General features: G+C 40.3%; 1 non-coding gene and 1 pseudogene across 1 annotated transcript; both read right to left on the reverse strand.

Moving 5' to 3' along the window:
* Positions 1 to 913: 913 nt before the first annotated feature.
* Positions 914 to 5,414, reverse strand: LOC118628625 (annotated as a pseudogene).
* A 4,786-nt stretch (positions 5,415 to 10,200) lies between these two features.
* On the reverse strand, positions 10,201 to 10,307 carry LOC118629221. The gene has a single exon (XR_004959442.1). It is a non-coding gene; the product is annotated as a U6 spliceosomal RNA (small nuclear RNA).
* Between the last annotated feature and the right edge of the window lie 5,115 nt (positions 10,308 to 15,422).

Below are 15,422 nucleotides of genomic sequence, written 5' to 3' on the forward strand. Positions count from 1 at the left end.
CCACAGCTGCATTAAAGATTTTTCTACTGGACCTCTTCTACTCTTCAGTCTCAGTAGGAAATTCACTCAGTCAATAGTTTTTTGAGCACATAGTATATTCTGGGCACTAGAAATAAAAGGGCAAACAAGACAAACACCTTTCCTATTTTAATGATGCTTACAGTCTGATGTCAGAGAAAAGAGATAATTATATAATCTGGTATAGTGATTGTATTTGCCAGGGTTCCACGGAGAAATAGAACCAGTAGGATATAGCTATCAGAATACATTTAGAATATACACATATATCTAAATATGTGCACATGTCATCTATGTATGCATACATATAGTATATGATATATATTATATAAAGAGATATATTTATTGCAAGGGATTGGCTTACTCAATTGTGGGGGCTGGCTAGTCAAGTGCAACATCCTGGGGCAGACGGTCAGGAGGGGGAGGCTGGGAGCTCTCCGGCAGAAGGTGACAGTGCAGTTTACAAGAAAAATTTCTTTTGATTTTTAAAAAATTTATTGATTTTAGAGAGAGAAACATTGATTTGTTGTTCTACTTATTGATGCATTGATTGATTTTTTTAAAGGTTCTGAATCTCTGGTTAATATATTAGACAGCATGGAAATAACAGGTTCAGATTATTTTACAAAAAGAGCTCAAATGCTCAGAAAAGCAGCTGAGCTCGCTGGGATAAAAACAATTCTTCTGACGACTGTACAAGGTCACCAAGACTCCCCATCCTGCACAGAGGTAAGCACTAAAGGGCGCAGACAAGTTTTGTGTCAGACAGAAAACAGAGATACCCACGTACTAAGTGACTTGCCCACAATGACTATAATGCACCCCGTAGGGGTAAGAATATATTTGTAGGAAGGAAAACAAAGCTTTCCATCGATAAACCACTTTCACGAGATGGTTAGGTGAACTTGGGTTTTGTTTCTGCACCTGCCACTTGGCGAATGAAGATACCACCTTCAGAATGTTCCCTGTCACCCATGTGATGATACTATCACAAGTGTAGTCCCTTCATTACTGAAGGCAAGTGATGCAAAGCTGGTGGGGTACCGGTGGAACTGGCAGTCGCTTTTTTGTTAAATGGATCCCAAATACAAATCCATCAGAACCACCTGTGGCAAATGTATTGTGGCTATTGTGAAAGGAAGTGGCATTGACTGGGTAAATCTGCTCAGTATTATTTTCTCTTAGTCTGTGACACTTGAAGGCATACTTCTCCTGTACCTCAGCGGCCACTCGGCCTTCCGTTTTTGTTCAGATAGAGTGGGAGGGAGAAAGAGAGAGAGAAACATCGACGTGAAAGGGACACACTGAGTGGCTGCCACCCGCAGGGCCAACCAGGGCTGGGGACAAACTGCAATTGCGGTACATGCCCTTAGCGGGAACCAAACCCTGGTCTCTCTGGACTGCAGGTCGATGCTCTAACCACTGAGCCAAACCAGCAGGGCCCACCTGGCCTTCGGTAGAGCTAGGTGCATAGCCTTGCTTGTGTGCAGCGAGGATGGTGCTTCATGCTGGACTCCCAGTGCTGCTCCCTAGGTCCCACACCAACACTGCACCTCCAGTGCCCACAGGCAGCCTGTTCTCCAGACACTGAGAAAATATACATCTTTTGAGGCGGAGAGAAGGACCCAGCATTATAAGGAGTTCTGGGATCCCACAGTGGAACTGTCTGATCCCAGCTCCCAGTAACTATCACATTTACTTCTGGACTGTAGTCAACACATCTGATAGGGGTATTATGGGTTCCAACAAGATTTTCTTGATCAGTGTTTAAATCATGCATTTTCAATTGATGATCTAACCCCCGCTCCAGGCTTACGCTGGATGGTAGAAGGCGCAGTCCGGGTCTCTCCGGCGTGCTGGGACCTGAGCCTCATGGAGTTGGATGGTGCATCGCGGAGGCGCACCGACATGTCCCAGGAGGAGACCGGTAAGAACTGGGAGGTAATGGGGCTGAACTTCACTGAGGAGTTGCCACCTCGGTTGGCTGGTTCAGCTTGAACTCGTTAGAACCGGTTGTCTTGAGGTCCCCTCAGCATCACTTTGGCCACCGCCACCTTGGCTTTCAGGACGACACACCAACTGAGCACCCGGCCAGGGTGGGAGCTTATGTATTTTCAGGGAAACTTTGGTTCTGCACTTAATACCTTTAAACTACTTGGAACACACCCACCTTGATTATGGAGGATAAGTCAAGTGATTGTAGATGCTAACAGCATCTATAGATTACTTCACAGCTACACCTCAATTAGGGTTGGATCGACGAACTCAGCACTGTAGCCTAGCCACGGCGTCCTGAATCTGACCATCACGCAATGTCTGGAACGCTGCGGTAGAGAAAGAGTATAATGCCAACAACAGACATAGCAGGGGCATCTAGCTATCCCAGTTTTCCTGAAAGAGATGACAAATAAGGTGAGACCGGAGAGATGAGTAGAAATTAGCTAAAGAGGTATATAGAGAATATTCTGGGATGTGAGATGTTTAAGCAAAGCCAGAGAGACCAGACGGAGCACTAGAGATGTAATTTTCTCTTAATCAGTTTTTTTGGGGGGCTCTTTTTTTTTTTTTCAGAATACCAAAGAGGTGATGGTTGTTCTTTAACAGAAGGCAAGATTTGATTTATGTTTTTGGTAATTATTATTTAGTTTATTGACTTAGTGCTGAGTCAGCTGCAACTCTATTTTCATGTTTTAATTAGCATTTTCAATTACCGGTGAGATGACTCACATTTTCATACCAAGCACGTTTTCATATGTTTATTTGACATTCGGGTTTCCTCCTTTATAGATTGCCTGTCTGTAACATTATTCTATTGAGCAATTTTCTTTTCCTTATTGATTATATGCGATTTGCATATTACTAGAAACCCTTTGTCTTAATATGCATTGCAAACATATTCTTCAGAGAAGACCAGTCCAAACTGGGAGTAACTTAGACTGTGGTTTGCTGATGAGTGCAAGGGACCTCATTAAGTCAGACCGTGCCGAGAGATCTCGATTTTTGGCTCCAGTCTTACTGTTGGGACAATGCCCCCACAATGAGCAGGAGCAACAGGAGCAAAGGGAAGAGATGGGAAAAGGAGACAGCACATCTCACAAAAGCACCGAATTTTCTAACAATTCAAATAAATGACAGTAGAGGGAGCTCCAGAACCTTGAAGCTGGCACACTACTCTGGCTGTCTTCCAGGGCAGGCAAACTCATTTTGCTGATATATAAACAAAGGGGGGGAAAGTAGTAAAACCCATTCAAACTTATTTCAGAAAATTTAGGAACAGAATATTATTTTTTCAAGCAATAAAAATAAGCCAGAAAGACATCCCTACAAACAAGCTCAAAGAAATTAAGAAAGTCATAGAAGTTACAGAACAACTTAAATAAAAGCCAAAATAAATCAGAAATAATATTATTGAGAAAAGAAACAAGAAGATTTGAAAATGTAGCTTACAAAGCCAAGGAAATTATTATAAATAAAAGAAAAAATATTTTAGAAATAGAGACTAAATTAATTGTGATATTTTAGTTACAAATACCATGAATCATCCATACCGAGAAACAGAAAATGGAAAAGAGAACAATTTTAAATTAAAATATAAACAAAATGAAAAAAGATTAAGAGAAAGTGATATAGAACACCAGCAAAGTATGTGTGTGTATATGTGTGTAAATTCCTGAAGAAGACGAAAGTAATAGAACAGATCAAATACTAAAGAATAACCATTGGAGAAAAACCACTCTGAAATAAAGTACAATTTGAAATTACATATAAAAAATATACTGTATAGCCCTGGCCACTGTGGCTCAGTGGGTTGAACATCATGCTGTATACCAGAAGGCCACCTGTTCAATTCCTAGTCAGGGCACATGACCAGGTTGTGGGTTCGGTCCCTGGTCAGGGTGGATATGGGAGGCAACCAATCAATGTTTCTTTCTCACATCAGAGTTCCTCTCTCTCTCCCTTCTTCTTTCTCTAAAATCAATAAAAACATACTTTAAAAAAAGAATGTACTGTGGACCTTGGAAAATCAACCTAGAATGACTGACACCAAGGCATATTCTAATAAAATAGTTAGAATGTAAAGAAAAAAAATTAAAAGTGGATATTCAATTACAAATTTTAAGAGTCTCTTTCAGCTAGAAATGTTAAGATGTCATGATCCAGGACTCACCCTGAGGGGGTAGCCTCAGATGAGAGGGCTTCATGGCTCCTGCCAGTAGTTTGGCAGCTGCAGTGCTGGCCTGAGCCCCGGGTGCCCACCCACAGCGCTCTCCCAGTGCAGAAAACTGCAGTGGGCACAGAATTGTCCCCTCTGCACATGCCACTTTGTACACTCATGAGAATGAGGGCCTGAGATAGGGCAACCTTATTTGTAATCTCAATGATAAAGTTATACAGGAGAATATATTGTATTCCTCGATAGTAAGAAATGGAAGCGTGAGGGCTTTGCCTTCTATTGGAAAATCATAACTATAAGGCATTGGGAGGTCAAAAGTAAAATTGGTAGAGATGATTTTTGTGTTAAGATCTAAAGTATCCTTCCAACATTAAGAGAAAGAAGAGCCCTGGCCGGTTTGGCTCAGCAGTTACAGCATCGGCCTGTGGTCCCGAGAGACCCAGGTTCGGTTCCCGCTAAAGGCACGTACCTCGGTTGCAGTTTGTCCCCAGCCCTGGTTGGTCATGTGGGTGGCAGCCACTTGGTGTGTCCCTTTCGCACCGATGTTTCTCTCTCTCTCTCTCTGTTCCTCTCTCTCCCTCCCACTCTACCTGAACAAAAAATGAAAAAGAATGTCCTCGGGTGAGGATTAAAAGAAAAAAGAAAAAAAGAGAAAGAAGAGTTTCTCTCAATAAGTAAGTTCCACCATTAGACATTCATTCCTTTGGTTTAAGCCTTACTTGGCTATTATGGTGGAAATGGTAGAAGCACACTCAAGATCCTTTCCACCCTCCTAGTTAGCTGGAAAACTAAAGCATAATTGTTCCCATGCATTCTTAAGGCAAATTTTGTCCATTTAGATGTCTTATGAGAGGATTAGAAGACAGAGTGAGACAGTTCTATCTTTATGCTCCTCTGTTTTCTGCCAGTGAGCACAGTCAAGAAACCAGGGATTCCACAGCAGCGTTCCAGGGCCCAGCATCACGTGGGTGTTAAATGGTAGTTGTGGCAGCTCGAGGGCCAGATGACAGCCTCCACGGGACTTTCTCGATGCCTACACTTCAAAGGTATGGACACCCTTCGTCCCCACCTTTGTGATTATGGTAAATGTATCCTCTTCCAGAACTACAAATATATTTTTCAATATGAAAGCCCCAGTATGAAACTCCATCCTGATTAAAATACCCAGATTAGCTTCTGCTTCTAAAAGTGAACGGGGACTGTCACGGATGTGAATAGGCATGCCGACGGGGAGAAGGAATGAAACGATGTGAAGGAACACATTTTCTCATGAATGCGTGAGGTCTAAAACACGGGGAGAAAACTAAGCTGACAAGAAAACCAGTCTTATTGCATAATTGACTGAAAGATGTCTTCTTGAAAATTGTTTCTTCCAGGGACCTAACCATCAAATCAGGCTTGCCTGCTCCACAAACACAGAATAGCATAGAATAAAATAAAGTAAAATAATCACCATCATGCCTCCCAACTAACCTCCAAGTAAATCTCATTGCCATCATGCAATGTCCCGGATTTGTTCTTTGTTATTCCACATCCACCTCCTTCCTCACTCTCTCCATGTTTTTTATTTTAAAAAATGCTTTATTGATTTTTTTTTTTTTTTAGAGTGAGAAAGAAAGGGAGAAACATTGATTTGTTGTTCCGCCTACTTATGCATTCATTGGTTGTGTCTTAACTGTGCCCTGACCAGAGATTGAACCCACAACCTTGGCATATCAGGACGATGTTCTAGCCAACTGGATTACCTGGCCAGGGCTGCCACTCCCCATTTTAATAAAAGTATGAGACTGCAATGGGCCTCACAGGCATTTTAGTTAAACGTTATGATTTTCTAGACATATAAAGAGGACAAATCAGTAGAACTACTTTCCTAATACAATCTATCCATGACCTAACAACAATATATGATCTAAATTTACCCCATACCTAGTAGGACTGCAGTGAAGAAAAACCAATGGAAGATAATGCTCAACATACATGACAGAGTTGGAATAAATTTTCTCCACAACTCCCCCCTATCCTGACTTAACAACTGAAGGACCTGAGATAGCAGAAAGAATTTTATAGCAGTATTTTGGCCAGTGAAAACTCCTGAACGTCTGACACCAAAGGAACAAATCATCCCAGCTTGGCCACCAAGGCAAAGCAGGAAAAGGAGAAAACAGCCATTTTTCTAATTTGTGGTTTCTGGCCAACCACTGGGCTCCTTGTAATACTCAACCCTTCACATTCTCATTTTACCTGAAAGTTTTCTGTGGATTGCCCTTATTGGTGCTGAAGAGAAGTTAGGAATTCATTGCTTAAGTGTGTTTGACTATTGCTTAAAGGTGTGCTGAGGACACTGAGGGGTTTCCAAAGGGCGTTTAGGATCCTCTGGGTCTTTGATGCCAAAGAGTGACTTTGCTGATCTATCAATGTAAGATCTGACATCAGAAAGTTGATTGACTGTACACAAGCTTCAAGGGTGTTTGCCTGGAAATAGAAGCATGATTTCTACTTATCTCCTCAAAGCTTGATTATTCAGGGACACACTCCTCACAAGACTGCAGTCTGCATCACTGGGCACTTCCTTCTCCATAGGCTTTGTTTTCACCGTGACTGTGCCTCCTAAAAGAAACAAAAATATCACCCACTCGCCAGGTGTCCTCGCCTGCATATCTCCTTTAAATCAGCAAAGGCTGAGGAGAAAAGACCAAGAAAATAGCCTTTGGATAACTGAAATAGGGTCACAGCAATTCATTACAGCCATTGTGATCATTGCGAATTTCTCACTGAATGCCTACAAGCTCTTTCCTGTTTGTTGTCCAAACTATTGTTGCCAAAGACCATGAAGGAGGTTTCTGGGAGGATGGTAGAGGGAGAAGGACCAGGGATCTGTCTCCCCACTTAGCCAACAACTGCTCTGATAAAACTGTCTAATACAATTGTTTTTGAACTCTGGAATGTATTGAAGGCTTGGAATTTCCAAGAGAAGTCTTGGACTAACCGTTGCAGTTAATTTTGGCCAATTCCAACTCTTAGGACTATCGCAGCTGTGGGTTCATCACCCCAGCCATGTGGCGGTTAGCTGTGTAATTGTTCCCGGGGCAGCTTGCAAACAGCTTGTGGGAGCCGGGATGAATAAAGGGACCTTGTCCTCCAAATATCAGGGATCTGTGTGCTCTGACTGCTGATTGCTGCTTTCATCACAGACCTTCAGCCAAGGACGAGGGCTTGATGGCTATGGTCGCACCTCCCCATTGTTGTGAGTCCTTCCCCTCTGGAAGAAGTAACTGTCAGGATATTTATAGGGCCAGTGCTCATTTTCTCCCGCCTTCATTTTTCACTTTTTCCCATGGGAAACACACACACACACACACACACACACACACATTTAAGACCAAGATGTTAAAAAACAAGTGCATCTACAGGAAAAATTAGAAAGTACCACACATGTACAGGGAAAGCCTCAGAATTCTAAGACCTGAGAAGACCTTAAGTTTGCACCTCAGATTGCTCCTCAGCACAGAGAAACCTGGGGTGGGGGGCAGGGTTCAGCTTTGGCATTTATCTAGGGACCTATGTGCTTTCAGGAAACATTAGCCAGTGGACGCTATCTGTGCTTGCCCTCTGCCTTGCTCACACGCAGCTCACAGCAAGGAGCGTATACACTCCTCTGTAGCCCCAGTTCTGTGACTGCCCAGGGGACACCTCCAGATCTCCTGGTCTTGTGGCCAGTAGGGCTTATGCTTGTGGTTGCACAGGACTGGATATGTTTATCTTCTTTAAAGTCCACTGCCTGAGTGTCTGGTTTCCAATTAGCCTGAATCTAGATATGCTGATGGAAAACGTATTTGAAGAAATAATAACGGAAAACTTCCCTAACCTGGAGAAATAAAACAGACATCCTGATCCAGGAAGGCTGGAGATTTCCAAATATGCTGAACCCAAAGAGATCCACACCCAGACATATCATAATTAAAATGTCAAAAGTTGAAGACGAGGAGACAGTCTTGAAAGCAGCAAGAATGAAGCCGGGCTGCTATTTCACACCATACACAAAAAATTAACTCAAAATGGATTAAAGTCTTGAATGTGAGACCTGAAACCATGAAACTCCCAGAAAAAACATAGGTAGTAGACTCTTGACATCAGTGTCGCAATACTTTTTTTGGATCTAACACCAAAGCATAGGCCACCAGAGCAAATATCAACAAATGTGGGAAAAGATCAAACTGAAAAGATTCTGCTCAACAAAAGAAACTGTTACCAAAATGTAAAGGCAACCTGTTGAATGGGAGAAATATCTGCACATCATATATCTGATAACGGGTTAAAATCATATATATATATATCTATATCTATATCTATATATCTTCAATATCTCCAATACATATATATCATACAACTCAATAACAACAAAAAAAAAGAGAACAATTCAGTTAAAATGGTCAGAAAAATCTAAATAGAAATCATTTTTCTGAAAAAGACATACAGGTAGCCAACAGGTACATGACAAAGTGCTTAATATCACTAATCATCAGGGAAACCACAATAAGATGTCACTTCATACTTGTTAGAATGGCTATTGTAGAAAAGATAAGATATAACAGGTGTCGATGAGAATGTGGAGAGAAGGGAATCTTTGTACACTGTTGTTGGGAATGTAAACTGGTGCAGCCACCATGGAAAACAGGTTGGAATTTTCTAAAATATTAAAAATGGAACTTCTGCCCAGCTGTCATGGCTCAGTGGATTGAGCACCGTTCCTTGGATTGAGAGGTCCTGGTTTGATTCCCCTTCAGGGCACATGCCCTGGTTACAGGCTCTGTCCCTAGTGGGGGGCATGCAGGAGGCAGCCGATCGATGTTTTTCTCTTTCCTAGCTGTTTCTATCTTTCTCTCCCTTTCCTCTCTCTCTAAAAAATCAATGAAAACATATTTAAAAAATAGAACTTGTATATAATTTATCAATTCCACTTCTTGGCATTTACCCAAACAAAACAAAAGCATGATCTCAAAAAGATATCTGTACCCCTATGTTCATTAGACCATTATTTACAGTAACCAAGACATGGAAACACCTAAGTGTCCATTGATAGAGGTACAGATAAAGAAATGTCATATATATAATGAGATATTATTCAGCCATAAAAAGAAATAAAATTTTGTCATTTGTGGCAACATGGATGATCCTTGAGGGCATTATGCTAAATGAAATAAGTCAGGCAGTTGTAGATACAGGAATATTTTGGTGGTTGCCAGAGGTGTGGGGAGTGGAGGTGGGCAAAATGGGTAAAGGGAGTCAAAAGGTACAAACTTCCAGTTATGAAATAAATACATCATGGGGAGGTAATGTAAAGCATGGTGACTATAGTTAATAATACTGTATTACATATTTGAAAGTTGCTAAGAGAGTAGATCTTAAAAATTCTCATTACAAAAATGTTGTATTTTGTATTTTAGTGAATGTTAACTAGACTTACGGCATGATTATTTTGTAATACATACAAATATTGAAATAATTATATTGCACACCGAAAACGAATTTAATATTATATGTCAATCACATCTCAATAAAAAACATTAAAATATCAATAACAAGACTTACTACAAGCTACTACAGTAATCAAAATTGGTACTGACATATAGATAGACATATAGACCAAAGGTTTAGAAAAGAGAGCCTAGAAATATATTTTTGTATACATATGATCGAATGACTTTTTTTTTTTTTATGAATTTTTATTTATTTTTTTGTTACAGATATTTTACCTTTTTACCCCATTGGCACCCCCCACCCTACCCCCCCTTCACCCTGTCCCCGGCTTAGTTGTCCATGTCCATTGGTCATGCATACCTGCATATAAGTTCTGTGGTTTATCTCTTCCCACCCCCCACCCCCCATCCCCTCTTCTGAGGGATGTCAGTCTGTGCCCTACTTCCATGTGTCTGGGTCTACTGTATTCCTCAGACTGTTATGTTCATTATATTCCGTATATAAGTGAGATCATGTGGTATTTGTCTTTTAAAAATATGGAACGCTTCACGAATTTGCGTGTCATCCTTGCACAGGGGCCATGCTAATCTTCTCTGTATCGTTCCAATTTTAGTATATGTGCTGCCGAAGCGAGCACATCGAATGACTTTTGACGAGGGTGTGAAGACCGTTCACTGGGGGAAAGGACAGTTTTCAACAAATGGTGCTGGGAAAATGATGTCCACGTGCAAAAGTTTGAGTTGTCCCTTTACCTAACACTGTAGTAAAAAATTAACTCAAAATGAATCCAAGATCTAAATGTAAAACCTAAAGCAATTAACTCTTAAAAGGAAACACAGGACAAAAGCTTTGCAGCGTTGGATTAGGCAATTATTTCTTGCATATGACACCAAAGACACAGGTAATTTAAAAAAGATGAACAAATTTGACTCCATGAAAAGTGTAAATGTGTATATCAGTAGTAACAACCAATGGAGTAAAATGGCAGTCCATAGAAGAAGAGAAAATACTTGTAAATCACATATCTGACTGATACTAATCCAGAAATTATAGAAAACGTCTAAAACTGAACAACAAAATAAACAAATGTCCTGATTTAATAATGGTCAAAGAACTTGAATAGACATTTCTTCAAAGAAGATATACCCATGAAAAGATGCCCAACATTACTAATCATTAGAAAAATGCAAATCAAAAGTACAATGAGATACTACCTAACACCTATTAGAATAGCTACTACAAATAACAGAAAATACTAAATATTGGCAAGAATGTGAAGAAATAAAAAGCCTTGTGCATGTTTGGTGTACGATGTCAGCTGTAAACAGAAGCACAGCTGCTGTACGTGTACAGCCAGATGTAAAAATGGACAGTCTTGTGGAAAACAATATGATGGTTCCTCAAAAAAACTAAAAAGAGACTTACCATATGTTCCAGCAATTCTTCTTCTGAGTATATAAACAAAAGGTTTGAAAACAAGGTCTCAAAGAAATATTTGTACTCTTATGTATATAGCAGTATTATTCACCACAGGCAAAACATAAAGCAACCCTTGTGTCCATCATTTGGTGAATAGATAAGTGGAGTGTTGTGTATACATATAGTGGAATATTATTCAACCTTAAAAAGGACAGAAAATTTGACATAAGCTCCAGCATGGATGACTCTTGAGGACATTATGCTAAGTGATAGAAGCCAGTAAAAAACAAAAACGAAAACAAGTCCTGTATGATTCCACTTGTATGAGGTTCTTTAAGTATTCAACACTACAGAGCTAGAAAGGAGTATGGTGATTGCTGGGACTGGAGCAGGAGGAATGATGAGTTATTGTTCAATGTTTATATAGTTCCAGTTACACCAGACAAAAAGAGTTCTGGCGAGAGATGGTGGTGATAGTTGCACAATATTATAAATGTATGTAATACCACTGATCTGTATACTTAAAAATGATCAAGAGGGTAAATTTTTTTAAAATTATTTATTTATTTTTTTGTTACAGATATTTTACCTTTTTTACCCCATTGGCAACCCCCTCCCCACCCTACCCCACCCTACCCCCCCCCGTCCCCGGCTTAGTTGTCCATGTCCATTGGTCATGCATACATGCATATAAGTTCTGTGGTTTATCTCTTCCCACCCCACCCCCCTCTTCTGAGGGATGTCAGTCTGTGCCCTACTTCCATGTTTCTGGGTCTACTGTATTCCTCAGACTGTTATGTTCATTATATTCCGTATATAAGTGAGATCATGTAGTATTTGTCTTTTTCTGCTTGGCTTATTTCACTTAGGATAATACTTTCCAGGTAAGAGGGTAAATTTTATGTTATGTGTATTTTATACCCCACCCACACACACTAATTGTAGAAAAAACCCTTGCCAAACTACAAAACTAAAAATCATGAATTATTGGGGTGGTCACTTCATAAGATATATAAATGTATAATCACTGTGTTGTACACCTGAAACTAATATTGTATGTCAACTATAATTGAAAAATAAAATTTAAAAACAAAGCAAATAAAACAAAAATAAATAAATAAAAAAAGATCATGATGTTCCTGAACATTTCTCTTAAGTGCTTACTCAATCTATTTACTTTGTGTTGACACTAATTCTGACAAGCATTGTGTCTGTTCTCTGGAGAACAGATGAATTGAGCAGATGACCACAAAGACCCTTTTTATAGTTTTTGATCAGTATTTACAGGCTCTTTGTTTCCATATTTTCATTATTCTAAGTTTGCTTTTTGTTGTTTTTGTTTTATTGTTTGTTTTACTGTATACCAAATGAAAATGCAAGTGGGTGGATTGTTGCTAAATATAGCAAGAAGTGATAGTTGACAACTTGATGGGAAGAAACAGAATTCAATAAGCATTAAGTTATATATCTATTAAACATCAAAAATAACTGACAGGGTGATATCATCGAGTTTGGAGCTATTGGGTCTATGTCTTATACTCCCGAGAGCAGCACTGTATTCATGCCAACACATTAGTGATGCTTTTACAATAGTGTCAATAAATCTGTAACCAAACCCAGGTTCGTATGCCTGATGCCCTGTGAAACCAATCACTAAAGCATTAAGTAGAGGCAGCCAAATCAGGAGACAGGGAGAACCATAAAGCTTACCTGCAGTTAATAACTAAGTTTCTACATTTCTACTGTTTATTTAATTAATTAATTTATTTTTATCCTCACCCAAGGACATTTTTTTTGCATTTATCTTCAGATAGAGCAGGAGGGAGAGAGGCAGGAAGAGAGAAAAACATTGATGTGAGAGGGACACATTGACTGGCTGCCACCCACACAACCCCAACTGGGTCCAAGGACCAAATGCAAACGAGGTACGTGTCCTTAGTGGGAACCGAACCCGGGACTCTCCGGGCTGACACTCTAACCGCTGAGCCAAACTGGCCAGGGCTACTTAATTTTTAATCCCTTGGCTAAGCTATGGCTTCAATCCCTACTGTCTTTTGTTCACTCCTCGTTCTTTTTTTTTTTTATCCTCACCCGAGGACATTTTTCCATTTTTTGTTCAGATAGAGCGGGAGGGAGAGAGAGGGAGAGAGAGAGAAACATCGATGTGAAGGGACACATCGAGTGGCTGCCACCCACAAGACCAACCAGGGCCGGGGACAAACTGCAACCGAGGTACATGCCCTTAGCGGGAACCGAACCCGGGTCTCTCTGGACCGCAGGCTGACGCTCCAACCGCTGAGCCAAACTGGCCAGGGACACTCCTCGTTCTTGAGGGATATGGGTAGTGAGCGTTCTAGTTACTTCCTGCTGGAAAGGGGTAGTTCCAGATTAGAGGAGTGAAATGTTTGGCATTCATTTGAAAATATTCCTAAATTTCAGGTTGAAACCCCAGGTTTTGCATTACTAAAATTTTAGTTCTTTGGTCAAAACTCTTAGGAACTTTGGCAAGGTCCCAAAGGAGGACATCCTTTTTGTCCTGGGGAAGCAGGGTTTCTCACCTGGGGGTAATCTTTTCCTTGTGGAGGATGTGGTTTTGGTCTTAAATCTTCATGGACTAAAGCAGCCATCAGTAGGGTAGCCTGCTGAATCATTTTCCATTGTTCATTTTTCTCCTGAATTTTTGAAACCTGGTATTAAAGCAATGCCAACCAACTGTGACATAAGCATGTCTATAGCACCTTCTGTAATTTCTTGTGTATGTCAGATGTGCTCAGCCCAGTGAATGTCATATTAACCATTTTTAATTTTTCTAGGCTCATGTATCAATATCAGTATGTCTTCAGTATGCCTCAGAGATTCTTTCAAGGAGTCCCGAGGGGTCTTCATTAGATTTTTGTTTTACCTCTTGAACTTGATCAAGACTTTTCTGGTCCAGCTGGTGTGGCTCAGTGGTTGAGCATTGACTCATGCACCAAGAGGTCACTGGTTCAATTCCCGATCAGGGCACATGCCCAGGTTGTGGGCCTGATCCCCAGTGGGGGGGCGTGGAGGCAGGCAGTCGATGTTCTCTCTCATTGATGTTTCTATCTCTCTCTCCCTCTTCCTTCTCTCTCTAAAATCAATAAAGGTAAACATTTATAAAAAAAAAAAAAAAGACTTTTCTGTTTTGGTACTCTTCTTATTAGTCTTGCCAATATGCAGTTTTGGTAATGTTCAAGCCTACCACTTTCTCCGTTGTTGACATTCCAGTTAGGGTGCAATATAGGTGGTGCCTGGACAGTGTCTGCTCTTACCTGATTATTGGGTGGGGGGAGGTTCTGAATGCAGTTGGTCAACCTCCTCTCTAGCTTTTTTCAACACCATCTGATGCTCCTCAGAGGAAAAGTGTTAAGAAAATTCTAGGAGCTCCAGTAGTGCAATCAGTTAGCACACGGTACTTCTTATAAGAAAATTCTGTACCTCAGCCCAAGTGGGGAGATGAATAGCAAATATGGAAGAAAACAAGTTTTCCAGTTTCTTTGGCTCGTCCTGATAGGTAGACATATTATTTTTTCAATTAAACAAGTCTGATGTTAAAAAAAAAACCCAAATCATTCTGGCTGGTTTTCCGGCAGCCTCTAAGTCTTCAATGAGATTTACTTTAATGAAGACTGAACTGCTGGAATTTGGGTGGCTCCCTACCCTGAGTACTCTGTCAGGTGTGGCAGGGGGAGACCATTCTTACTTCTTCTTCCCTACGCGTTTGGGGATCTTTCAGATCTAGTGGATTCAGCAAGCTCTTAGGTTTCTAAAGTTGTAGCGGCTACTGTGGTGGAATAATGGTGATAGGCCCTCTAGCATAAGGTAGTGGAGGTGCTATTGGGAAATTTAATTCAGTAATTAACAAATTATCCTTCTCCCTTTGCCCTAAATCAGGCAATATAGATCTCTGAGAGTTCCTTGTCTGTTGAAGCAAAATTTTACATCTTTTCTGAGTTGGCTCATTTTGATATAACAAAATACAAGATTGTACATAAAGTAGTTCATCGGATTTACGCTCCCTTTTACAAAGTAAATCCAATTGCAAAATGGTGTCATAATTTACATATTCATTCTTGAGCCATTGTTCTGTAGAGCCCAAAGATTATTGTGGCTATGCAGTATTACAATAGAAAATAATTTTCTCCTTTTTATGGGCATATAACTAAATATTGACCAATTTTGAAGTATGCAACCTAAAGGACTATGCTTAGGAATTGAACTAGAATTGTCCATTATTGCCAATTAGTCAGCTGGCCATTTTTAAGTAACCAGAAGTTGTATCAAAATCCAAACAAATGAAGCCTAGAAATGC

The sequence above is a fragment of the Molossus molossus genome, unplaced genomic scaffold, assembly GCF_014108415.1.
Source record: "Molossus molossus isolate mMolMol1 unplaced genomic scaffold, mMolMol1.p scaffold_m16_p_13, whole genome shotgun sequence".
NCBI lineage: Eukaryota > Metazoa > Chordata > Mammalia > Chiroptera > Molossidae > Molossus > Molossus molossus.